Source organism: Bombyx mori, chromosome 11 (assembly GCF_030269925.1).
Source record: "Bombyx mori chromosome 11, ASM3026992v2".
NCBI lineage: Eukaryota > Metazoa > Arthropoda > Insecta > Lepidoptera > Bombycidae > Bombyx > Bombyx mori.
Genome location: NC_085117.1, coordinates 19561055 through 19588530, shown reverse-complemented (window position 1 = coordinate 19588530; position 27476 = coordinate 19561055). Strand labels below are relative to the sequence as shown.

The 27476-nt window shown below is 37.1% G+C and overlaps 3 long non-coding RNA genes across 4 annotated transcripts; 2 read left to right on the top strand and 1 right to left on the bottom strand.

Annotated features, from left to right (window-relative positions):
- On the top strand, positions 1-25933 carry LOC110385371 (uncharacterized). Of its 2 annotated transcripts, none has more exons than XR_009974374.1 (2): positions 1-297; positions 25522-25933. It is a non-coding gene; the product is annotated as an uncharacterized LOC110385371 (long non-coding RNA). The 2 variants fall into 2 exon arrangements; XR_002430653.2 differs by lacking the exon at positions 1-297 and adding an exon at positions 20992-21249.
- Positions 4586-7569, top strand: LOC134199748 (uncharacterized). The gene is made up of 2 exons (XR_009974373.1): positions 4586-4769; positions 6150-7569. It is a non-coding gene; the product is annotated as an uncharacterized LOC134199748 (long non-coding RNA).
- Positions 8541-19044, bottom strand: LOC105841751 (uncharacterized). Its single transcript, XR_001139712.3, has 2 exons — positions 18910-19044; positions 8541-18714 (listed from the first exon to the last, which is right to left on the bottom strand). It is a non-coding gene; the product is annotated as an uncharacterized LOC105841751 (long non-coding RNA).
- Positions 25934-27476: the final 1543 nt, after the last annotated feature.

Below are 27476 nucleotides of genomic sequence, written 5' to 3'. Positions count from 1 at the left end.
TTTAAAGCTCAGTCTTTTTGACCGGAGAATTTTTGACGTTCAAATCGTTTGCGTTTTTTTTTTTTTAATGTGCACAGATTATAATTTATGTGTCATTGTAACTTTTTTTAACAAAATCGATGAGTGTATGTTACAAAAACTACGAAATTTTAGTAGTTATTTAATAAAATTTTCAAAGAAATTTTCTAATTGGCCTAACGGGTAACCCGGTGATGCTAGTAGCGAACAGAACAAAATTCAAGGTCGGCCAGCAAAGCGAGTCTTGAGTAGCAGCCTACGAAAATTGATACTATTCAGGTATTACGTATTTTTAAATAAACCTTTCAACTGTCGGACGGAACTTAAAAAATTCTCACCGTAGTACTCAGAAATATTTCGTCACAATTTTAGTTTTAGGTTCACCAAAGTGTAGATTGTTTTGATCATCAATAAATCGGCTATGAACACAAAAGACAGGTAGTACATGTCACTCGTAACCGGTTTTCTGTAACCGTGAATGAAAACGAAGGTAAAATTAGCGGAATTCACGCATAAAAAATGATAAAATAAAAAATCGAAACAAAACACACACGCACACGAAAACCCAAAATTTCGGAAACGCTACGTACAAATGTATATGGACATATAGAAAGATATAACGGAATTCCCGGTGCAAAAAAATAATAATTGCAAAAACTATAGAGATATTAGCGCACGAGCCATCCCACGGCGATCTCGCAACTTGCTGTTGGTAAATCCCAGCTCAAATAGTTGTTTCATTATATTGCATCGTGGCGCTAAAATTGTAGTAATATATTGAAAAACACTGGTTTCCCAGACGCGTGCCACAGTCACAGCGAATACATGAAGCAGACAATCAACTTACGTAATTAGCGCGTGCCCAATGCTTTTCGTTATTCTATCTTTATCTAAAGTTCATGACCATCAGCCTGTATCTTTCTACTGCTGGATGTAGGCCTCTCATAGTCCGCTACAATAAACGGTCCAGCGCCTTCCGCATTCCAATCTTCTCCAGCATATTGCCGCAAGTCATCGGTCCACCGGGCAGGGGGACTCCCAACGCTGCGCTTACCGGTACATGGTCTCCAGTCCAGGACGCGTCTACTCCATCGGCCCTCGCTTCTGCGACACGTATGTCCGACCCACTGCTACTTCAGCTTGCTATCTTTATGGCTATATCGGTTACTTTAGTTCTTCGACAAATTTCCTCATTTCTGACTCGATCCATCAAAAAAACTACGACATACTCTTTTCCATAGCACGCTGAGCAACTTTGAACTTAAGGACAAGAACTACGGTCTAAAGTTACGTAGCTAAAAATACAAACGCCGCTATAATAATATAGGTTTCATCTGAAGTACTAAGCATACCATCAAGATCCCTACAACTACATCGTACTCATGAAGTGTGCGTGAAATCATTTCTGTCGCACATTCAAGACGAAGGCTCAGGTTGAGTAGGATGCATGTGCACCAGTTTTTTGCAGTATTTCTGAAATGTTACACGATGTTCATCAGTACTCATGCTATCTATCAACATTGTGTTTACATCCTAAATGGCACGAAGGACTAATGACCACATACATATGAGTCGACTATTATCAAAGCCAGCAATGTGACTTTTGGACAATTATCGGTAAATCAGAAAAACGAATTATTGACTTTGCATTCCATAGGCAGTCACAAAACTCTTCTGAACGACATCTTAGATAAATAACAGGTTAACTATTAACCTTTATTTAATGCAGGCTTTGAACCGTATTCTTTGAAGGAGACGATTATATTCAAATCAATCTGTATTGACATATCAATATTATTTTTTGTCGAAATGCACAGATTGCCACCTTTGATAATAGACGACTCATATATTATATACCTCCGCATTAAGAACACATTCGTAGGCAATGAGAACATCAAATAACACCTGAAAAGCCCCCAATAAGAGTTGTAGACAAAATCTATCAAACGTCACAGAGAATTGATTTACTGCATAGAATGATACTGTGGAAACCGTAATTACTCTGTTACCATAACGAAGGCTATAACGGTCATTAGCGTAACAAAATCATTTCCACTTCTGTATTTAAAATATAAAATAATTTATACATAAATAGTTTTGTAGCCACGATTTATGTTTACCAAGAAGTTTTACGGACTGACTTCTGATCGTATTTTATGTACTAAAACCAATGGTAGGTTATAGTTTGTTTTTTCGTGATCGGGGATTGAATCGTCGGAGATTGAATCGCCGGTGCTCGGTATGTGGGATTGACGACGTTCCATTCACATACCTCATTTCCTCTTTTCGTCATGCGCCTGTTTTCAAACGCCCCGCTCTGTACACAAGGGGCTCAACCTCTTATTTATAAATAAAAAAAAACACATTAAGTTTCCAATATTTTTAATAGTTTTCATTATTACCATAATTTTTAGTTTATTACGGCCGGTTTTCTTTTTTGGAAACATTTAATAATGTTTTTTTACGTATTTATGTATGTAATGATCGGAACTTCTAATCTTTAAATAAAATATAATAAAAAGGTGATCAAATTTATTAAATTTAACTTCACATTAAAATGGTGATGCCTTAAAAGGCGCGTTGCCAGACCGTAAAAAAATTATTACAGCGACACTGTTTAAATTTGATTCATTTTTATAATTAGGCAACATCGTAAGCCTATGTGACCACCATGATTGTGTTTTTTGGGGTAGCTTTTGTATCCTTTTTGGCGGGAACGCGAGGAGTGAAATTGTGTGAATTGTTTTATTTTGTCTATTTAGTGTTTCTTCAGGTTTAAATGTGTAATGACGGTTGTTTATTAACTGTTTAGAATCCGTGTAAGCGCACAAAAATTGGGGACAGTGAAACAAAGTTGCTGGACGTAGCTTCTCGGGATCCTCTAAAAAGTCCACTGAAAAAGTCTCAGTAAATGACCACCATATTTTTCATCACACATGTCACACGAAATGCGTTATGCGCCTGATTGCGCATGTCACACGAAATGCGTTATCGCAGGTGACGCCGGGCTGCTGCGCCGGCAGTCCGCCACAAAGCCTCGTACTGATCGCGCGTTTCTCTCATTATTGTATTTTCATATATTTGTTAGTCGTTTGTTTTGTGTCTCGTTAATTTGTTAATAATCTGTAGTGTATCGTGTTGTCGTAATATAGAACTATTTCTCGTATTGTTTCGTTTAATTTTTTATATCCAGTAAACTCCAGTCGTGCGTCGGAGCGGACACACACACTTTTTTTTAAAAAAAAAATATTGCTTAGATGGGTAGACGAGCTCACAGCCCACCTAGTGTTAAGTGGTTACCGGAGCCCATAGACATGTACAACGTAAATGCGCCACCCACCTTGAGATATAAGTTCCAAGGTCTCAGTATAGTTACAACGGCTGCCCCGCCCTTCAAACCGAAAGGCATTACTGCTTCACGGCAGAAATAAGCAGGGCGGTGGTACCTATCCGCGCGAACTCACAAGAGGCCCTACCACCAGTGGTATTAAAGCTGTTTGCCGTATAAAATAGTTTATGACAATGATTTTTGTGGCACGTTCTAAGATTTTGACGGTAGACAAAAGTACCACAACGCAGTTTTGACGTTTAAGTCTAGCCTTCCGATGTCCATGTCGGGAGAACTGGTCGGGGAACCGCTGCCTGACGTACTATCACTATGAACCCTTTGTGCTGAGTTTATTTTCACATATTTTGCAGATATTGCCAAAGGATTTTTTTGAAAAAAATACCTCATAAAAAAAATTGATTAAAAAAAACAAAAATTAATGCTAAATTCACAGCAAAGCAATTTTAAACGGTTATTTAGAAATGTTAACTTGTTAAAAACGTTACACATGCGCGGGTTAAGACACGTCCGTACAGGTAGGATACCAAATATCAATATAATCAGACTACGCAAATAGTCGATATTCCGACGCTCCGCAATCTATACTCGTAAGTAGAGAGTCGATCTATCGACGGTTCGTGCTCGAAAGGTTAATAAATACTTAGTAAATTCATGTACTGCGCCATATTGTTATGTTTTTATGAACATTTGTTATATCAGTCAATACTACAGATCGTACATGTGTTTATGTTTACTAATGCAAATAAATGATATACACGGAACGGACGTCATTGACCTGCAGACAGACGAAATATTATTCGGAACTTGTATAATATTAAAATTTCTTGAAATTATTGTAAAACTCATTCATATTCTCTTCGCCAATAGCGACCGTGGCATTTGATAAAAATTGACATTTCACCACGTCTATGACTTGAACGTGAAATAATGAGCTGCTAAATTACAAGTTCCTCAGTGATGACAAATACCCATTCTAAGATCTACAGCCTCTCTCACGCCAGCCCCGCATGGCACGAGGTCAAGAGCGGAATTTTGAGCTACTAAACTAGTCATCGCGGTAAATGCACAAAAAGTTGTGTAATCAAAACTCTTATGATGATGACAAGAAAACAGGTTTATTGAGAACCTGATTACGAAAGAAAAAATATGTAAGATGCCACGTCAGCGACCGACACGTGGCAGCTTTGTCATAATTGATGATCTTGAAATTTGACGCGTAATAGTTCTTAAACTGAATGTATACATTGCTTACTTTGGGTCATTCGATAATGGCCACGAGTGGTCGCGAATACATTAAAACACAAATGCTATCGCGTTTGGCAAGAGAGAATTTAGAATCTTCGTTGAATTGCTAGGAATTACGGCCAAATCTGATGGCGGAACCCTTCCGTGACACGTCTTGGTAATTTGATTTACTTATACATACAAATCAGTAGGTAATTTTAAAAATAATTTATTCGCATACAAATCATATTTTAGACTAGCGGCTCGCTCTGGCTTCGCTCGGCTCTTTAACAAAAAATTCAACGTTATTTTAAGTTGTTTTGGTTTTTTAAATTAAAGAACACTTATTACGGCATAACTACAAGTATAATAGTTAGATATACACTGTCGCGACACTTTTTGTAATTAATAATGTGTTCTACAAAGTCGTAGTACATTATTTGATTCTATCATCAATAGTTTTCGCAGAGCACGCCATGTAAAGAATATTTTAGTTATTTTTTTTACACATTGGGTTTATTTTATTGCTTAGATGAGTGGACGAGGTCACAGCCTACTTGGTGTTAAGTGGTTACTGGAGCCCATAGACATCTACAACGTAAATGCGCCACGCACCTTGAGATAAGTTCTCAGTATAGTTACAACGGCTGCCCCACCCTTCAAGCCGAAACGCATTACTGCTTCACGGCTGAAATAGGCAGGGAGGTGGTACCTACCCGTGCGGACACACAAGAGGTCCTACCACCAGTACATTATTGGAGTTTTAGTAAAGATCCCTATTTTTTTTTCAAAAAAGCATATAGCCTATGTCACTCGGGGATAGTGTAGCTTCCACACAGTGAAAGAATTTTTCTAATCGGTTCAGTAGTTTCGGAGCCTATTCAGTACAAACAAACAACCAAATCTTTCCTCTTTATAATATTAATATTAGTATAGATAGACATTTTTGGCAACATTTCTTTAAATACTGTTCTTGTTTTTTCTTTTTTTAATTTTACAAGGTATCAGAACTTTTAGACTTTGAAAACTATTTAAAAATTAAAAAGTTATGTACACGCTTATAATATCTTGGTATTTATGTAAGTATGTTTGTTAGGTTGTAACGAAATGTTTGAACGTTATTTTCACCTTTTTTTTGTGGTTTGTTTTTCCTACCTAAGCTGATAGTCTAGAGCAGCGGTTGGGGAACTTTTTTTAATTACCTATTACCCCAAAATATTTTTGTGTAAGTTGATATTACCCCATGGCGAAGGACAAAAAAAAACGAAATCGCTTCTTTTTAGCATATTTCATATTATAGCCCCCATGATAATTTTGAAAAATATATATAATTTTTTCGTTTCGTTTCATTTCGTTTCATCAATTTGAAATCACAACGATTCTAAAGAAGTTTCACTTCAATGTATACTTTTTACTCACAAAAGTTTCATTTTTACCCCATTTGGGGTAATTCACGCCGGTTCCCCGACCGCTGGTCTAGAGAGACCATGTCAGCGTAACCTTAAATAATAGGCGAGCTCACGGGGCTCAAACCTGACGATGTTGTCGTGTTTCGCAGAATCTACCACTGGATCGAAAACGCGACCCACTGAGAAGATCGGCGAGAAACTCAGTAGGCTAGTTTTTCATCGATTTTGAGACGTCCAAACTTCACTCTAATATCATAACCAATTTCACCAGGATGGACAAATGAGATGAAATTAATGTAAGATAAAACTAATTAATAAGATGAAATCAATTGTTACTTCGGTTTACTATTTTATTTAAGTGGTTGTTTTTTAAGTTTTTAAACAACGCGTATTAATGTTCATCTGCACTACATATCGTCGCACTGCTACTGTTATACTTTAAAATGTTGTCTGTGAAAACTTATATAGTACTAGCTGACCCGGCAAACATTGTTTTGCCATATATAAGATTTCTAGGGAATTTCTAGTGTACAAAAAAAACCTAACTTATTGTAAGTGTGTAAGGATGTGGTAAATGAGTGAAAGAGGTATGTAGTGCTGTGAACGATGAGGGAGTATATAATAAAAATAACAAAACCTCAGTCAACCACATAATACCTTATTATAACAAAAAAAAAGTCCAAATAAAAAAAAATTTTTACGGGTGGACAACCCTAATCACTTAGGGGGATGAAAAATAGATAGTAGCCGATTCTCAGGCTTACTGAATATGCATAAAAAATTTCATGAGAATCGGTCAAACGGTTTCGGAGGAGTATGGGAACGAACATTAAGACACGAGAATTTTATATATTAGATTTATATGATTAGGTATCTATGTTTGTATTTTATTTGTAATTTGGAAACTTTTTGGCGGGAACGCGAGGACTGAAGTTGTGTGATTTGTTTTATTTTGTCTCTTTAGTGTTTCTTCAGGTTTAAATGTGTAATAATGGTGGTTTATTAACTTTTTAGTATCAGTGAAAGTTCACAAATGTGGGAAAATAAAACAAAGCCGCTGGACGTAACTTCTCGGGCTCCTACAAAAAGCCCACTGAAAAAGTCTCAGTAAATGACCACCATTTACTGAGATTATATTTCATCCCATATCATCTCATCTCATTTCATTTAATTTCATCCCAGTTGATTAATGTCTCAAATTAATCATCTTCATTTCATTTCATTTCACTCCATATTATCATTTTTCATAAAAATAAGAATATAAATTAAAATAAGATATGACTTAAAGGTCTTAGTTACCAGGTCATAAAATCTCTTAAAAAAATTTGTAATTTGGAACTATTCCCTGTTTTCCTAAATTGATAAAAGAAAATATATTAAGTTTACTTTAATAACTATTATCGCCCAATATTAGATTGGTTCATTTCGTAATTTTCGTTAAACCAATTGAAAATCTTCAATCGGAAGTATTCATATCATCGATGAAATGATTTTATGAAACGAAGTAATTCTAATAAATTATCTATAATCTAATTTGTGTTAAAATTAAATTCTACTGCATTGTGATAATCGTTGTGGCGTTGTCTCTACTTTTCTGGTTATTATTAAAAATGTCCTTTAATTTGTTTAAATATTCACGTATCTGTAGTCTAGGTTATGTATTGCTTGTTACAATTGCACTAGCTGTATACCTATATCGTTTCTTTTTTCAATATTGAATCATTTCACAATAAATAAGAACCGAACTTTTAAAGTGCTATCTTGCATGTAGAACTATTGCACTCACACAAAAAATATTCACCTACAGAAAGTAATACTTTATTTAAGTTAAATTGACAAAAATCATTTATTTAACTAAGACAAATGTTTAGTTCGTAACATCCGGCTTTGGAATGAGTTTTCCCTACGTGGCGTTTGCCCAGTGCTCTCTATCTTCATGAAAGGAGGGTCGAGAAGAGCTTTCAGCCTGTCATTGGTGTTGTCTATGTACAAAGGTAACTACGCACCCTCAAATAGGTTATTTATTGTGGCAAAGACACTAAAATTAATGATAATAAAGAAGTAATCGACGGAAAACTTCAGTTTTCATGCATTAAATTAACACTAATCATACCAACACTTACTGGTACCTATTTCTAAAATAGCAGGTAGCGGTATACGACAAATATAAACAAAACAAAAGAAAAACAAAAATAGTATAACAACTGTAGATTAATTGATAAAAAAAAGCCATGAAGTCAAATGTGCAAAAGCAATAAGATGATACGTGAATTTTCAATGCAAAAGTTCAAAGTGGGTCATTCGACCAGCTATGGTATGTTTAGTGTTAATCGTCAGAAATTTAGTGAGTGCAGTAAATACATACAAAACCACTGTATACAATGCTAATTATTAATATGATCTATTCATAATTAGCATGAAGATTTATTATTTTTAGCGAATACGAGATAGATTATTCTTTCTTAATCACCTCAAATTCTTCCTGACTGAACCATAGCGACTGAACCACAGGGACTTAAAACAACAAATAAAACATCATATTCATATTTAAAATGTTTATTTAAAACAAAATACAATTATTTGATGATTAATTCGTAAAAAAAAACATTGTTATAAATACAGTTTATTTTAATAACATTTGAATAACACTCGTTAACAAGGATTAATTCCATCCTATATTTTAATACATTTATTGATTAAATAATGTATATTAGTATTCGAGTGCATTGTCTATTGATATATGGTTTTACGCGTAAGGTTTTGCTACGTTAACATTTAATATTACATGCCGGCTTTTTAAATAGCATACTTATGTGGCGGGTAGCCATCATACAACATAAGCCATAATTACAATACAATATAACATCATAAAATATAAGATATTTGACACATGCCTGTATCTCGCTAGTGTGGGGATATATGACAAAGGGAAGATCTCCCACCGAGCGGGTGATATTGCTCGGTAGACCGACGGTCCGAATGATATTGTTCGGAACTTGTATATACGCAAGCTTATCTTAAGGCCTAGGCCGCACTACGGTGAAACCGCAGCGGTTGATAACCGTGTGAGTTTATGAAACACGAAAACGAATACAAGCGGCCGCACTTGCGGTTTTTTCCCGCGACTGATTTTAAAACCGTGAAATGTTACAAAGTTGTCGCGGAAAAAAACCGCAAGAAAATTTGTAATCCATAGAACTAGGTATCCGTGCACGCACTATGCTTAACAGTAATGCGTAATAGTACCTAATTGAAAAAATTCTCTAGGGGTTTTCTTAAATTTTGATATTTCTTATGAAAGAAACCTTTCTCAAATCTACGGCTAGTAAGCGGAGAGACCCAACATTTGTAAAATTTTCGTTGTCTTTTTATCTATTTCTTAGTACCAGAACCACACTGCTACTGCTCTTTTGAAATTTATCCATCTTCAAACTGTGAAAATCGCGGGCGAATTCGCGGTTAATAATTGTAGTAGTTGTGCGTATTAAGCGGTTTCGCGGTTACAGCGGTTAACCGCTCCCGGGAAAAAACCGTAGTGCGGCCTAGGCCTTAAAATGTCCTAAGCGAGATTCTGGCATTTGTCAAATATCTTGTGTTGTATAATGGCTACCCGCCACACTTATATGGGTTTATATCATTTTCCATAACCTTTCCAAATTTAAAAAAAAAAATTCTTATACTATACATTCATATATTAGTGTGCCGGAAGAGATGTTTTTGACGTGATAACGTCATATAAATTGATGAACACCGGCTGCATGCACGAAAATGTGTCACGTTCCGCCTGACCCGGAGCGGGCAAGCGAGAAAGCGGAACAAGCGATAGAGAGGCACGATCGGCCCAAGAGTTAAATTATCGAAAAAATAATAATTTTGAATAACCTTCTTCTTTGTATTATACCAAATAATGATCACTCAGTGACAAATAATTCAGTTCAATTCATAAAAGTATGCAATTTTTCATGAACGTTTCTTTAAGACGTTATCACGTAAAACTATCGTCCGTAAACCGATTTCACAGATAAACAATTTTTTAATAATAGAGCGATACATGATACATTTGTACTTTATTATTCTATGGCTATATTTCTATGCGTATATTAATTGATGAATCTATTACATTATATTACGGTCAGAATAAAAAGAATTACAACATTATATGAATTGTTAGGCGCTACGTGGATTCGTAACGCAACAGAACATGAACCATTAATAATAAAGACAAGGGTGCATGCAACATTTTATCATAAATAGTTAGGTAAATTAGACGAATGGCTTAGTTAAATAAAAAGTCCGGCCTTTCTCGACGTGGGGTAAAAACTCCCAACTACGCTTCAAAAGACTGGCATGCTCCCACTAGAATTTGTTGAATTTTGGCGACAATTAACAATAGATTAGATTAGATAGTTGAATTGAGAGTCTTTTTCATTAGGCTCAGTTTCATTCATTCATTTCATTCATTTATTCTAGAGAGTTAAATGTTAAAACAAAACTCCACAAAAGATTTAAAAAAAGTATTACGAAATTTCCTATTGGAAATAAAAAAGATTAGTTCTAATACAAGTATATGTATATTTTTTTCCCTACCTATGCTGATAGCCTTGAAAGGCTATTTCAACTTCGCCCTAACATGTAGGTGAGCTCACGGGCCTCAAACCGGAAGTTTTGTTAACACTGGCACTAGTAAGAGTAGTGCTTCGCAGAATCTACCACCGGATCGGAAACGCGACTCACTGAGAGGATCCGGCGAAAAACTCAGTGGGCTGTGTCTATGGGTTAATTCGCTCGTCGAGCTCCTCGTCGCAAGCGACGGGTTCGTCGGGGACGGTGACCGGTGCTTGTGGTACCTAAAAGCACCGTTAATGGATCGGGAGGATCCGTAATGACGTGTTTTGGGCGACTTTTAAGTATATGTGTAATAAAAGTTGTAGTAAGATTTTGCAACGACTTATTTCAATTTGGGAGGCTCTGAAAAAACTGACTTCAATCGAATTTCTGGGTGTTTGAATGTTTGTTCGCTCACCGCCCAAACCCGTGTGTCTCTCGTTATGAAAAAGCATTTTCTTTAATCTTATACACCCAAAGTACAAAATATTGTGTGAAAACTAAAATCATTCATTATTAAAAGCAACGTCAAGCTATTTTATTTTGAAACGTCGAACATTATTATCCCACTAAATCTAATAATACAACACTCGCTGATAGAATAGAATAAATAGCCAATATTACGAAGTATTTACGTTATGTTCGGTTATCATTAGGTTAGGTTGAAAATTCAATAATCAATACGGCATGTGAATTCAGAGGTAAATCAATTTATTAATGTATTTATTATGCACAATTCGAAACGAAATTTATTTTTAATGGATTGAGTTTGTTTTTATTTACGCACTCTATGTACAAATGAGTTGCAAACTTAAATAGATCGTCAGTGTTTTTCAACGATGCGACATTAATAACTCCGCCATAGATTATCACGCGGTCGCGCTGAATTCGCAATGATCCGACAAGGACGCAGTGGGGTCAAGTTCGTTACATTAGAGCCGGAATATATTGTATATTAAGGCAGGACCAGACTTGTGTTAACCTTTCACTGAGTTTTGTCTCCTTCTAACGCATTACAAACTAAATGCCAATGCAAAGGATGAAGTTCAGTATGTATTTATTGGTATTTAAAACAACTCGTGATTAATAATCGCAGCGTCTACCTGCCCTAACATACACGGTATTTCATCTCTTTCGCTCGCGTTTGAGGCCTGCTTTCGATGAAAGAGACATAAACAGGGTTTGCACCAGGTTTATAAATAGTAAACAGTGTAACTTGTGTTATGTGGTTACGTCGAGTTTACCGAAACACATGCATTTTATGTGACGGCTTCGTCTGCTAAACTAAATAAGGGAATCTTTTTTTTTTTATTGCCTAAATGGGTGGACGAGGTCACAGCCCACCTGGTGTTAAGTGGTTACTGGAGCCCATAGACATCTACAACGTAAATGCGCCATCCATCTTGAGATATAAGTTCTAAGGTCTCAAGTATAGTTACAACGGCTGCCCCACCCTTCAAACCGAAACGCATTACTGCTTCACGGCAGAAATAGGCAGGGCGGTGGTACTTACCCGCGCGGACTCACAAGAGGTCCTACCACCAGTAATATCAGTAATACCTACCAGTAAATCTTGTGCAAATAATTTCTAAAGCAGTGCAGTGGTCAAAGCTCTTGATGACACATCTTCACAGAATCATGTTCAAACAAGAAATTTTCCGATTACGTGTGAACAAGTTCGCACATATTATGAGCCACATGCGGGCGACACTTGATTGTTGTTCTCCAAACACTGATTTAATTAATGAGTTTTAAAAGCACATCATGAGCTTTCTGAATAAACGTGTTATGAACAGTTTCAACTGGTGATAAGATAGTATTACCATCGGTTTTTGCTATTCATAAACTTAATTGACACCACTTTTACGGTTTAATATCTCGTTTATTATTTCTTTAAAGATTTTTAGCCCTTTCATACCCATTGCTGGGCATTAGCCACCACTTTTTTTATGGCATAATGTTCAATCGCCCACCTCTCTCATCCACGCCTTTCTGAGCTATTTGGCTTAAGCAACATTCCACTTAATACGAGACATTTATCTTTGTAATCAAAGGTCGTTTTGTTTGGTATTCGAATCAACAATTCAATGTTTTTAATTGAACTTCAATTAAGTTGTAACTATACTGAGACCTTAGAACTCATATCTCAAGGTGGGTGGCGCATTTGCGTTGTACATGTCTATGGGCTCCAGTAACCACTTAACATCAGGTGGGCTGCGAGCTCGTCCACCCATCTAAGCAATAAAAAAAAAGGTTGGTAAACATTAAATAGCTCTGAAGAAATTTTTTTTTGTTATGATATTTTTCCAAATTTTAAACTCTAAAGGGCTCTCCCGTAAAGTTGAAAAATATTCGTTTAAACCAAACAACTTTTCATCGCTCGATGTAATAATGACAATAAAAAACGAGAAATCAAACCGTAAAAGTATGTAGTTGTGATTTAATCAAAAACTTGTTTTTTTTTTATTAAATCCGAAACGAACTTGACTACGTTCATCGTAAAACTAGTTAATATAATGTATTTCAAGCTATGAATTTGCATTAATAAACATGTGGAAGTGTAAAGTTTTTAAAGAAAAATATTCAGATCAAATTTATTAGGTACTAGCGGCCCGCTCCGGCTTCGCTCGGGTCTTAACAAAAATTTCAAAATAAAAAATTATAATACACATACACATACACATCAACTCTTGTATTTGCGTCAGGTTACTAAAAAAAGAAAATTATAAAGATAGTTTGAATATTATTATTTTAATGAACTTTTATTTATCATTTAAATGATACTTTTTTTATCTATTTTTTATTATTTTTATAAAAAAAAATATAGCCTATGTCACCCGGGGATAGTGTAGCTTCCAAACAGTGAAAGAATTTTTCAAATCGGTTCAGTAGTTTCGGAGCCTATTCAATACAAACAAACAAACAAATCTTTCCTTTTTATAATATTAGTATAGATTAGAACTTAAATAAAATCAAAACATTGACGTTGTTTGACAGAGCATCGTAACACCGCACGTTCACAGCAAATATGTTTTCTTTTTTTTGCCCTTGTATTGTATTGTCATTTTGTGTTCTTAGAAAAAAATATGTATACAAACAGGGTGTTTTTGTTTTTTTGGACCCAATACCAAGTGGGTGTTTGTTGACTTGCACCGCAATCGAAAAACGAAAAACTGAACCGAAAGAAAACAGTGTTGCTACATTACTCCTTAGTAGTAGATAAAATATACTCACTCGCTACTAATATCGCTAAAAATATTCGCTAAGCTATTTATAATTAAAACTACTTTTACGATTTCTTCGTTTTATTATCCTTGACTTTCCGAATACTTTATTTTTTTTTTCGTGGTCACTCCGTAAAATTCCTTTTAATAATGTCTAAGACAAGCAAAAATTAAAGAAAACACTATCAGCTAATCGCATATCGCGAAAGCAACCTCAAATGAAGGCCGCCGGTGATAGCAGCCCTGCGTCACTTGACTTTTAATCTCACACGTGTGATTAATGTTACCATCAGTGAAAAAACCTATATAATATATCATTTATCGATTTAATGGTGTCCTTAATTACCAGCGCTACCAATAATCTTCATTTTTGGACAAATTTCCCGTGTTATTATGTATACTTGAAATATGTCTTAAGCGCCATAACTTTTTGTAAGATTAGTCTAGCAGTCTTAGTCTAGTAGATCGTACTATAAGTTTGCTCTGTTAGGTACTACCCTGCCTATATCTATAATATATATTACACATCGGACTTTCTTGCGGAAGCGCGAGTAGCGATGTTGTATGAATTGTTTTATTTTGTTAATACAGTGTATCTCCAGGTTTAAATGTGAAATAAATGTGGTTTATTCACTAAGTTTTTATTATCTGTGAAAGTGTACAAATGTGGGAAAATGAAACAAAGCCGCTGGACTTAGCTTCTCGGGCTCTCCCAAAAAGTCCACTGAAGTGGTCTCAGTAAATAACCACCATTTTACTTAGAATTTATGTCATCCCAATCATTTAAGGTCTCGATTTAACCAACTTCATGTCATTTCACTTCATTCATTTTTGTATAACAATATATACCTATGTATTTAATAATTGAATTTAAAGATTTTTAAAATTTCGACACTGGCAACAATGACGCTGCAAGAAACTATTTGCCATACTTCAAAAAAGAAGAAGAACAAGTTCCACATATATTGTATTTATGTGTTGTAGCGTGTGTGGATATGTGTGTTGTGTGTCTGAGTGTGTGAGGCGTCTTTCGTGTGTAGTCGCTCTTGTGTGAGTGATAGTTTGGTCGTATAGGTACTGTTATCTCAAAGTTTATCTTAAATAGTTTTCAGTTTTCACCGTAAGATTGCATATTTTGAATAATATTTTGCTCAAATTTTAATTTCACAATTCGAATATTTTGCATTTTTCGTGGGCACAGACATTTTTGATGGTCTCGAGTGAAAGGGTTTTTACATTGCATTGCTCCTGAAATTTTAAGCAATTTAACACAAATAATAAAATATAATTAATTGGTCATTTTATTCCATTTAATTAATTTATTTAATAATTTTTAACTTAGATTGCCCCGTAAATTGTTAGCTACATTAAAAAATTGCACATATTATATAATAATTACGAAATCTTATTTAACGATAATTTTCATGAAACCATTTTATATTTAACAAAATTAATTAAATTATTTATCATACTTATCTATATTATTTTTATAATATCTAGTTATTTAATGAAATATGTTTTTCTTAAAAAACAAATGAGATCAAGTATCAGTGTCGACAATTGATATTTGTGATCTGTTTTTATGTAACTCCAGACCTATTTCAAACTCTACGTTATTTAGATAACTTTTTTAGAGAGCAATGACAGTCACGCCCCGTTTAAAAAAAACGTCGTAAACAAACTATTGGCCACCTGTCAACCAATCGGCGGAGCAGAGTTGTATCCAACAGTGCAGCCATTGGCCTCCTCCGAACTACGTGTTTCATTTCACGGCAATTATTCGTTACATGCAAGCAAACAGCGTCGTGCACCGGTCGATTCGTCCTCTCAATGTACATTTTCATTATAAATAATCCATTTACACTCAGACGTATCCAAGAAGATCCAAAAATCTCGATAATCACAATATAGACAAAGCCGTAAACATTCCGTAAAACAAACACCGAACACATACATTCACGGGATTACGTCACGGGCATAGAATATATAATCTGGGTTGTTTTTTTTTATAGTTTTTTAAATATCGTAAACGTATGCGGCACGGAAAACCCAAACGGTAGAGCCGCGACGCACGACCGACCGATCGCGGGCGGAATACGCGACTGTCGAATGTCAAGACACAGCTGGGGAGAATGTAGCTTATCCGAACTGTAGCATAAATAAGGCCGTGCTACCTGCCAACACCCACTGTTCGCAGCCCAGCCCTTCCGAGAGCGGACGTGTACACGAAAATCACCAAATCGAAAATGTCGCGTGTTCAGTGTCTACTCGTAGCGACGGCGGTGGTAGCGACCACAGTCCTGGTCGCGGCCAAGCCCTTCGATTTCGCCTTCCTGTCCGACGTCGCCAACAAGACCATGTGCCCCATCAAAGTGGTGATCGACGACAATCCCGAGCGGATCCCGCGCCGCATTAAGTTCCTAAAGTGCGACGAGAACCCGAACCGGCTCTGTCTGGAGCACCAGATCACCCACGGGTGCTGCAAGCGCCACCACCACAAGTACACCACGCAGTGCGTGGAGATCTACGACTGGGTGCAAGTGCAGTTCAACGACGTGCCCACTTCCCTGAAGGTGCCGGTCGGCTGCACCTGCACGATACAAGAGACAACAACGGCCAAGGATATATCTTGAAAGTGAATTCTGTTTGTCCGGTACCAAGTTCCTACATACTCCAGTCATTACTAGATAATTCTTACGGCGTAGTTACTTAATTGTTTTTATTTATGAATTAGGTTTTATTAATTTATTAATTTGATTATTAGCCATCTATCGTAGTACGATGTAAATAGACAATGATGATTGGAATGACATTCCGATGAGAGATTTAGTCTGCTGAGGCAACTGACTAAAACGCAAGTTTTGTTTTTGTAAATACGTTATATGTGATGTAGAAGCATTGAGTGTGTCAGTATTTATTGTTAAATTGATTTGGATTTGTAAATATGAAGTGATCGCTGTGTTTTGTTTTTGAAGACGATAAATTATGTTTGTACTATTCCCGGCGGCTTGTTTTCAGGCGACGCCGGATAGTTTAAGACACGTTGTTACGACAATAAAAGGATTTTCCTTGATTTCTATGTTTTAATGCCACATCGTTTCCCTTGATGCCTTGATTATATTATCATACAACATTTTAATTTTATTACTATTATCGTTTTTATGGCGTAATTGAATGAGCTCATGTCTCAAGTTCCGACACAATCTCATTTTCAAAAATTTATTAAGATCCTAATTGGCTATAAAATTATTATTTTTTTAATTTCAAAAAAAATTTTTTTTTTTGCAATCACCTTTGGGTTTTTTGCGGGTTCCGCTAACCACGTAACGAGGAGCATAGCAATACTCATATACGCAACCACCATACCCATAAGCAATTAAAAAAAAAACAATTATATTGATTAATCTGTCAACCATTTTTAATTCAAATATTTACGTAATATTTGTACATTTATAGAAATCTGCCATAGATGAATTTTTTGTTGATAGCTCTTCATTAGCATTGAAAATCACATTTCTTACTAGTTTACCTATATTAATTTAAAAAATCAAAATTTCTCATAAACATTAGAACACTTATTGTTAATGTTTTCGAAGACAGACGAGCATACGGTCCGTCTGATAGTAAGCAGTTATGGACATGCGCTCATGGACATGAACAACGTCAGGGCCACAGCGAAGCCGCTACTCCTCGCTAACTAACAAAAAAAAAACAAAAAAAAGATGGCGCTTTTCCTTTTGCCGATGGCGCTATTTATAAATACAGATGAATGAAGACTATTCAAAACTAATAATCCCGCATTTCATAATTAAACACATAATAAGGAAAATAGTACACGTGGTCGAATGATATCGGACGTAAGTCCCATTCAACAAAATTCGAGCGTGTGGCGATTCTAATATTCAATGAGAAAAGTTCATTGTAGGTTGGTTAAGACTGTCCACCACTAGAGCACATAGACACCGAACTCACACACCGATGATATTTTAGTTACAGCAACGGCTGTGTCGCTCTTAAATTGCGACTAGCCCGCTGAGTTTCCCGCCGGATCGTCTCGGGGGGTCGCAATTCCGATCCGGTAGTAGATGCATTCGTGAAGTAGCCTCCCTCGGACTGTCAGATCGACCATCGAAGGCGCCCGGGTAAATCCAACCCCTCCTAGCTTTGCCAGACTACCACACCAACCTGTCGACTTCCTATATGACATGGAACAAGCGATTGCAACAAATTTATTTACATTATTAGTGACATGGATGTTAAAAAGTAAACCACCATGCATAATGTTTTTAATAGATTGCACTGATAAGGCTCAGGATATAAAAGCGAACTTATAAAAATGTTGCATTGTCATCGATTCTTGATGCGTTTGCAAATTTTCAAATTAATTAGACAGCTTGAAGCTGGTGAAAATGACGCTTAAAGATTTTGTTAAATACAAAAAAAAAAACATAAAAAAATCGTCTCCTTTTCCTAGGAAGTGTGTTCGCGCGAAGCGTCTAAAAATCCACTTTCAATTTAGGACATAGAGATAAACGGACCGTTTGGACATCTTGTAAACAGCAAGGAAGTTACCGTATGATACTTTTCGAAAACTTTCAACTGTCGAATCTACCTAACGACAGTCATACGTGACCATGAAAACTGCAATACTTCAAAATTTCATCTAACGTTGGAAATTACATAATGAAATAAGTCAACCGCAAAGCTCTTAATGCGTCCCGTTAAGATATGATAGAGTAATTTAAAACGTTTCAAAAAATTAATAAAATTATGATTGTTATAATTAGTGAGGGTTCAATATAATTAGTGTGGGGGTCCGTGGCGAGCTCGGAAAAACTAACCCTTAACCCTAATTCAATGTTCGCCTGTTCATTTTCACAGCCATCTGGAATAAGACAATTTTAGGTGACTGTCGGCGTGGATTTGTCATTAAATTAATAATTAAAATAAGTTGTTTAATCCGAATCCAAGCCCCTCGTGGTAGTCTAGGACTGCGGAAACCAGCACGAGGGGCCTGTTGAACACGTGCCGCGCTCGCACGTGATGTATTTTCTCAACAGATTATTAGCTTATCACTCACTGTGAACCGATGACCTCATCGTATCGCGCCTTAAGATAGGAGGTTTCAGGGTGAGGATGTGGTAGGGACAGGATGATGAGATACACCGTGTAGCGCGGCCGACCCCCGAATTTATCTTGCCAACCAAGAAGTGACAGATGTCAAGTCACGAATTCGCGTCAATTCGCGTCCAGTGTTGCCGTGGTAAAAAAATCAAAACCCACAGATTAGTTTCGAACATAAGTTATTTTAGCGGTTTTGTATTTAAACAGTTGTATGTTAAAATTATAAAAGGGACTATACATTTCGAATGACGGAAAAAAGACTCAGGTGCACTTAAGCACGTGATATTGTTAAGTCTTCAAGCTATATAGTATTATATAGTTGAAGAGATGCGCATTTCTAAATTCGTACAATTGCTTCCCAACTTAGATGTTATTAGTGGGAGACGAGCAGAGCTCAAAAGAAAGTCAACGAAGTTTGATTTATTGCGGATTTTTTTGACTAAAAACAATTTTTAATATTAGTGCTTTCTACCCTACAATCCAGGTACTCTGAACAGTTCAAGATTATCCTATCATTGTACCAGCTACCACCACAGCAAAGCTCAACCCTTCTATATGAAACTGCTGTGCTCATCCATACGGCGTTTCAAGGGACCTTTTTTTTTTATTGCTTAGATGGGTGGACGAGCTCACGGCCCACCTGGTGTTAAATGGTTACAGAAGCCCATAGATATCTACAACGTAAATGCGCCACCCACCTTGAGATATAAGTTCTAAGGTCTCAGTATAGCTACGACGGCTGCCCCACCCTTCAAACCGAAACGCATTACTACTTCACGGCAGAAATAGGCGCGGTGGTACCTACCCGCGCGGAAAACACAAGAGGTCCTACCACCAGTAAACTTTTTTAACACTTTTAAACACTTGCTTCCTCAGTTCTGAAATGAGTGGACGAGGACTCCACGTCCGACGTAGACTATGAACGCTTCCAATGCTCCAGCCCCCAGAGTATCTCGCTAAATCTTCTCAATGAGTCGCGTTACCGATCGAGTGGTAGATTCTGCCAAGCACTGCTCTTGCACGGCTAGTGTTAGCAACGTCCTGATGTTAGGGCCCCGTGAGCTCACCTACTCGCTCGGTTAAGCTGGCATAGCCCCTAAAAGCTACCAGCTTAGGTAGGAAATATATACCATAGCCAAAATTCGTGCGTTCTCCCTGACTACTGAACGCTTGGCTGTGCATTACCCGCCGCTGACTTGGTCAGGTTTTTTCACGATCAAAACTTCTGGGTTTAGCGGTACAAATCGGTTAGACAGCGCCCACGACATTGGAAAATCCCAAATGCGCTGCACTGGGTCGTTCGTTTTATGGTTTTTGCTGCTGTAAATTACAGTACATTTGTACTTGAAATTTTGTAATTTTTTTAATATATTTTTTTCTGACAGCTATTTATATACTAATAATACCTATATAAATCTACAGTGGTTTTTACGGATGTTCCGTTATTAACTACTGAACCATGCATCCGATTGACTTGAAACTTGGTATCCGTGTACAAAATACATGTACTTAATGGATAGGCTAATATTTATATAAGCGTTGGACTCCCTAATAATAATGACAATAAATTATAATGTTAATTTTGCCCATGCCCATGCCCAGCGAAGCGGGCGAGTACGGCTAGTGAGAGTATAAAAGGAGTCGCTCTTGAAAATGTAAATAAATTGCTAACAAAGTACGTTCGACCGGTGCTAGGGTGCGTTGTGTAGATCGGTCACGGAGCATTCAAGCCTTCTCGTTTGAAGCCGATTATACAATACAATAATAATTACTAGAGGTCCCGCAGTAGTCGAAATTCGACTATAATGAATTGGAATTGTAAATTTGTACACTATTATGATTGTATTTTATACTTCTATAATCACGAATTCCGCCAAGGCTACTCTATAAAAAAATTAATAAAGACAAACAATATTTAATCTATTCTCAATTTGACAACAGACATCAAGAACAAAAGTTTGACAATAAATAGTATGCGTGCGTGTGTGCGTCAAATACATGGTATGTAGTGTGTGTAATGTTTTCTTTATTGATTTAATGTACCTTATACGCATTATTTTAAAAAAAATATCAGCATTGTGCACTTCTTCTCTATATTATCTATAAGTGTGGAAACTTTCATACTCCTCCGTCCGCGCAATTTTCGTAAAAAGGGATACAAAGTTTTTGCTTCACGTATTAATATATAGATTCTTTTTTTCCGTTGCGTCAGTGAGCTCCGGTAATATCTGAGGCGCGGGTTACAGCCGTTTTACCCTTCAAACCGGACCGCTTTGCAGCAGAAATACAAACATAAGTAACTATAATTTTACATCAATACTACTTACTGCCTTTCTGACTAATTTCAGATTTTGTTAGAAACTAAAATTGTAATGTTGCATTTTCCTCGGGATAAAGAGATGCTTATAGAATACTCTAACCCATAAACTAACAGTAGGTAGTTATAAGGTCTCAAGTATAGTTACAACGGTTGCCCCACCCTTCAAACCGACACGCATTACTGCTTCGCGGCAGAAATAGGCAGGATGGTGGTACCTACCCGCGCGGACTTACAAGAGGTCCTACCACCAGTAAAGTAAGTAAATAAGTCAGTCAGGATGAGGAACTATTTGTGTATAGAAGATATATTACTTGGATAGGGCATAGCATGCGCACATAGTAGTAGAATAGTATAGTAGTAATAGAGCGTATGGGCTACCATCATGCCTATTTCTGCCTATTGAGACTTCAACCTCATGTCTCAAGACAAGTGGTAACATTAAGGTTGCGTTGGATATGAGTTTGCCCGTATCATATTTATATTACATTGTTTACTTACGTTGTACCTATATGTGGGTTGATTCCGTCAATCTATGTTAAAGGTTTTTTCCCCTTTATCTATTATCAGTGTTCAATGAAAAGGAATCCTTTGTTTGGAATATCGTTAAATGGTTTTAAAAGAATGTTCGAACGAGGTACGGCAAGTCGAGGCAGGTTTACGAATCTTTGTCCCTATTTCTAGAGAATTCTAAAAGCTCGCTACCGTTATAGATATAAGAATAGAAACGACCGGTTAAACAATGAACACAAATTGTAACGGTCAATAGTTAATTAATTGTGAAAATTATTAAAAAAATGTTTTCAGTAGTTTAGCTTTCTTTAGGTAATAATTGCACGTATAATATCAATTTTCATAAAGGATAATCAGCACTTATTATAACGTGAGTCACTTGTTTATTTGCCGTAATCAGGTTGACCGCATAAATTAAAGATGCTACTTCTAAAATTTGTTCATATCTCTGAATTCCCTAAGCTGTGAACAACGCCATCTGTTGACGAAACAATGAATCCGTTTGGAGACAGCCAAACTGCCTAGTAGTTTTAAAACTTTTAAATAAAAATTAAAAAAGTATGTAATTTAAAAATGAAGGAAAAAGCTGAAATTGTCAGGGACGATACGAAAAAAAAAATACAATTTAAGTTCGATTTGCTAGTAAACAAACTTACTCATCAAATAAGGTGTCGTCCATAAAAGGTGGTATAATAATGTACTTACTTAATATCTATTTTAGAACAAATTGCCGCGTAATAAAACACGCACGAGCAGATACTACCGGTCTGTGTGCTTTGTGCGAGTTTTATAACGTTTTCGATAGCGTAAAAGTATGGAGGGTAGAGGTAAGAAGAGCCGTCTGTGTGCTTAGTGCGAGTTTCTTAACGTTCTCGATAGCGTAAAAGTTAAGCCAATTTTGTATGCAGTTGGAACAGCGCCCCTAGCTGCAAAAGTACGCAAACGTTCCCGTTCCATACAAATATGAGCTAACTTTTACGCTATCGAGAACGTTAAAAAACTCGCACTAAGCACACTGTATGTGAAAAAGTGTCCGTTAAAAATGATAAATAATGGTGGCGCTACAGTAGCAAGCGGGTAAATTTAAAAAAAACAAAATGTGTGCAATTCACACGTGGTAGAAGTGAAACCTTCCAAAATTAAAATACAACTATCCTAAACGTCTTAAGTATATGTAAAATTTTGTCATTAGTAAATAATTGTAAGGTAGCGTCCTCTGTGAATTGATATTTTAATTTCACGTATAATCCTAAATTAAAATTCACTACAAGAGCTTTCATACACACGTTAGTATTAAAAAATCTCACAGATGGCGCTGTATTAAATAGTACGTATATTTCTGTCTCATTCTTTGTATTTGCGTCTCTTACCTGTCGTTTTTTCCGTTGCATCCGGTTTGAAATCACAACGATTCTAAAGAAGTTTTCACTTCAAAAAGCCGCTGAATTTGCGCGTTATTTAGTGCTGAAAGTGGGACACTATTTTAAGCTTCTGCCATATGAGACGGTTCTCCTTACGTCTACCCTCCATACGTAAAAGTTAACTTAATTTATTATGCAGTTGGAACAACGCCCCTAGCGGTAAACGTAGGTAAACGTTTCAACACCCTACAAATTTGAATTAACTTTTACGCTATCGAGAACGTTAAAAAACTCGCACTAAGCACACTGGACTCGAAACAACATGAGGTCGTCAGCCATTGAATAGTAATAAAAATATTAAGTCTCATGTACTTACAATAAACATTCCTGGTGCTATCACAAAAACATGTAATCAAATATAATGACACTTCGAATCAAATACTGAACGAATGTTTTACATGAAAATCGTCTTATTTTTCATGTAATTACAAGATTACAGGTAATTATGTATTGCTAGGCAGCGGATAAAATTTATTAATCCTTATTTGTATACGTCGTGTTCGAATTTTTATCGTTTTGACAATTCTTTTTGATGTGAAACATCTATAGCCGCACGTAAAACCGATTTCTGGCGTGGCGACGCGTCGCCATGCGCAATCGACTGTGCGATTCTCTCCCACACGATCCGGCGTTAAGCCATCTCTCTCGCTACACTGAGCTCGGATACCTATAGTGTATACTCCGTAGTGTATACAGTGTTGTTTACTACAGTACACATAACCTGTGTTTTACTCGAAAACAAATTATTTTTTCGTAATATTTTATTTTATCATTATGACATATTAAGTTCCTATCACAATCTGTTCTATTCTGCATATTACTTTTACAAAATAATGTCGATGTTTCACATCTTCAAGGCGTCCCGTGACGGCTCACATTTTTTTTTTTTTATAGAGATACTAACGACCCGCCCTCGCTTCGCTTCGGAAACTAATTTATTATTGATTTCTCCACTATTTAATGGATATTATTATACATACAAACCTTCCTCTTCAATCACTCTATGTATTAAAAAAAACCGCATCAAAATCCGTTGCGTAGTTTTAAAGATTTAAGCATACATAGGGACTGACAGATATAGGGACAGAGAAAGCGACTTATTTTTATACCATGTAGGTAGTGATAATATAGTTTTTGATGATGCCTTGTTTATCTGAAATCTCTTGTTTCTCGTGGGGTTCCATTTAAAATTTATGAAGAGGCTACCGGTAATTTCTGAGCGATCCTTTAAGATGCATATTTAATTCGTGACGTGCTAAATTGAATACCTACATTGGCATTTTGTTTTTGATAAAGTGGGTTTTTTTGTTAAAATTTCGTAATGATAATGATTGAAGATTGAATTACGTTGGAAGAACGGTTATCTTAATCTCGAAGCTGGGAAGCATTATTGCTTCGCGACAGAAATAGTCGAGTCAGCAAACCGTAACTTGTAATTTAGCAGAAGCAATTCGCTGGACCAATGATTTTGGAACACCCTCTGATCTACACAATACGCGTGATTTCAACTGTTCCCACTAACGACTGGTTGCTTACCGTGGTATGAAGATGGAACAGAGTTTTATTCTCATGACGTTTACTTGAGAGTGCGGCAATTTCGTAGATAGTTTTAACAGTATTTCAAGAAAAACAAATTCGTTTAAACTTCTATAGTACAATCACCGGCTTTCTGTGCGTGCCATAGATTTTTTATAGGGATTTTATGACATTCTTTTTTTTTTTTAACGCTGGGGAATCCATTTACGGATACCCGGTCGAGGGGGGTGTTAAGTGGTTACTGGAGCCCATAGACATTTACGACGTAAATGCGCCACCCACCTTGAGATATAAGTTCTAAGGTCTCAAGTATAGTTACAACGGCTGCCCCACCCTTCAAACCGAAACGCATTACTGCTTCACGGCAGAAATAGGCAGGGTGGTGGTACCCACCCGCGCGGACAAAAATTATTTACGGGTTACTATACTGAGTACCTATAAGAGTTGAAGTTCGGTGTTGTCGATCTCAAAAAAATTGTAGAATTTTAAATTTCAGTTATATACCTACCCTGAAATATTTAAGTTTAATTTATAGACAAAGCTAATTTATTTGACTAAATGTGTATCACGTTTTCATCCGTTTGGTAATTAAATGAGAGTATTAGAAATATCATTGACTGGAAATTATAAACAGAATATCCAACAACGACATTTAAAATGTTGTTTTTAAATTTAGGTCTGGAGAAAACTATAAATAATTATTTTAGCCAAGAATTAAAAAATATCGCAATGGCACTCATTTATACAATTTTATCTTCTACTAATGCCTATTTTTTTTTAGGTCAACATAGTCAGACGATGCCACGACTTACTTGTTGGAAAATAGGTACTACTGCCGACGGACGTCGAAAAATGCAGGAGCACAACCAAGCCACAACCTGCTCCTAAGGTTTCTAGCAGCCTTTGAAGACAATCATGTCACCTTTACTAAAAATTTCACCAATACTTTACAAAAAATATCAATCCTGCCCATCCAATAAATATCTCGCAGCGACACACAATAACAATCTTGTCATACACATGCAAATACCTTGAAGATTCTATGTCGTTGCCGATAATTGAAGCAAATTAACAATGTACCTTTCAAATCCTTACCAAGTTTGTTTATTGGTTCAAGAAATTGTAAGAAATATGATTGATCAAATTTATTTATTTCTGTGGCTGTACCTCATTAAAAGGCCCTCCTAGAGAAATCAGAATGTAGTATAACGGCGTAGTATTATATAGGTCTAAGTAAAGCACTCAGGCTAGTCATCTCAGATCGATACCGCGTATCTTAAAATAATATTTTGTTAAAATTTCTATTTGATTTACATATTTTAAACAGACGAAGGCCTGAGCTACTTGCCAATTCCGATTCGGTGCTAAAGAAATGAGGACGTAAAAGAAATTGTATATAGAATATTTTTATTGATGTAGAAACTTTGTTTGACAAAAACAAAAAGTCGTTTATTAAATAGAGATTTTTTTGGTATGACGTATTTGACAATTTTCTCCGAGCCGCGAGTTCAGATCGAGTTTAAATGGTAAGGCCGTGCGCCGTAACATCTTAGTAGTCAAGGTTACGTTTCCATAACACGACCCCCGACGACGTGCGCCAGACGACGCTCTGTCGACCTACGGTAATTTCCCACTGTTACCCTCCATGGTTTCCCACAATTACACCGTATAACGAAAGGATCAAGATCCGGCATATCACTCAACCAATAAGGGTTGTTGTTACATATTATCTTACATTTTCTGCGATGTGTTTGGACACGATTTGATAGGCAAACTGTCCGACTCTGGTCAAGTATTCCATTTACTAAATCTCTAACAGTTAGTAACTTATCTGCCTCCCACTTGGGGTTCAACTAGTAACCCATAAAGAACCCTAGACTGGGGATAAAAGGAACTCACGTATTAATTACTCCTTTTTTTTTTTTTTTTTTTTTTAACGCTGGGGAATCCATTTACGGATACCCGGTCGAGGGGGGTAACGAACCGGGTTATGTCGGACTCCGGCGCCTCCTGAGAGGAAGAAGGGGAGAAGAGAAGGGCCGAGGTCCTTCACCTCCCCCAATTTCTCACAGGAGACTACGCCTTGAAAAAGGCGCGCGAAGCACTTGCCCCGCAGAACGACTACCGACTAAACCCCATCGAGCTCCACCACACCGACTACACGAAACTTACGGTACCGCGATGCGCGCCGAAAGTCTCGCCTTAGGCGGTACCCGTACCAATGTTAAGACGGGATTTCATCCCCGGGAAAATCCCGTAGAACCTCGTCTCGGGCGACACACCGTGAGCGGCGCACAGGAGCCACCTTGCACCGCTTCACCACCGGACCAACAGTCGAGTGCCGGGAGCCCCCGCACCCGGCACTCGATAGTCCCTACGAGGGCTGAGCGGCGGCCTCTCGCACGCGCCGTCCACCCCGCCTTCTGCGCTGAGGAGCCGAAGAGGGATCCCATTCCCTTTCGCGCTCCTCAGCCTCACGAAGCGCCATGACCAAGTCACAGAACCCAGCCATGGCCTCCCACGAACTCCGGTCCTCTACCATACGGGCGACGATAGCCCTCAAAGAGAGGTCCTGCCCCAACACCGCGACGAGGTTTCGCCGCGGGTGCTCCCACCGTGGGCACGCTTCTAGCGCGTGCTGAGCGTCATCGTTCGGGTGCCCGCACTGGTGGCAGCCCGGATGTGGCTCCCTTCTGCAGACTCTCCACAGATACCTCCCGAAGCATCCATGCCCCG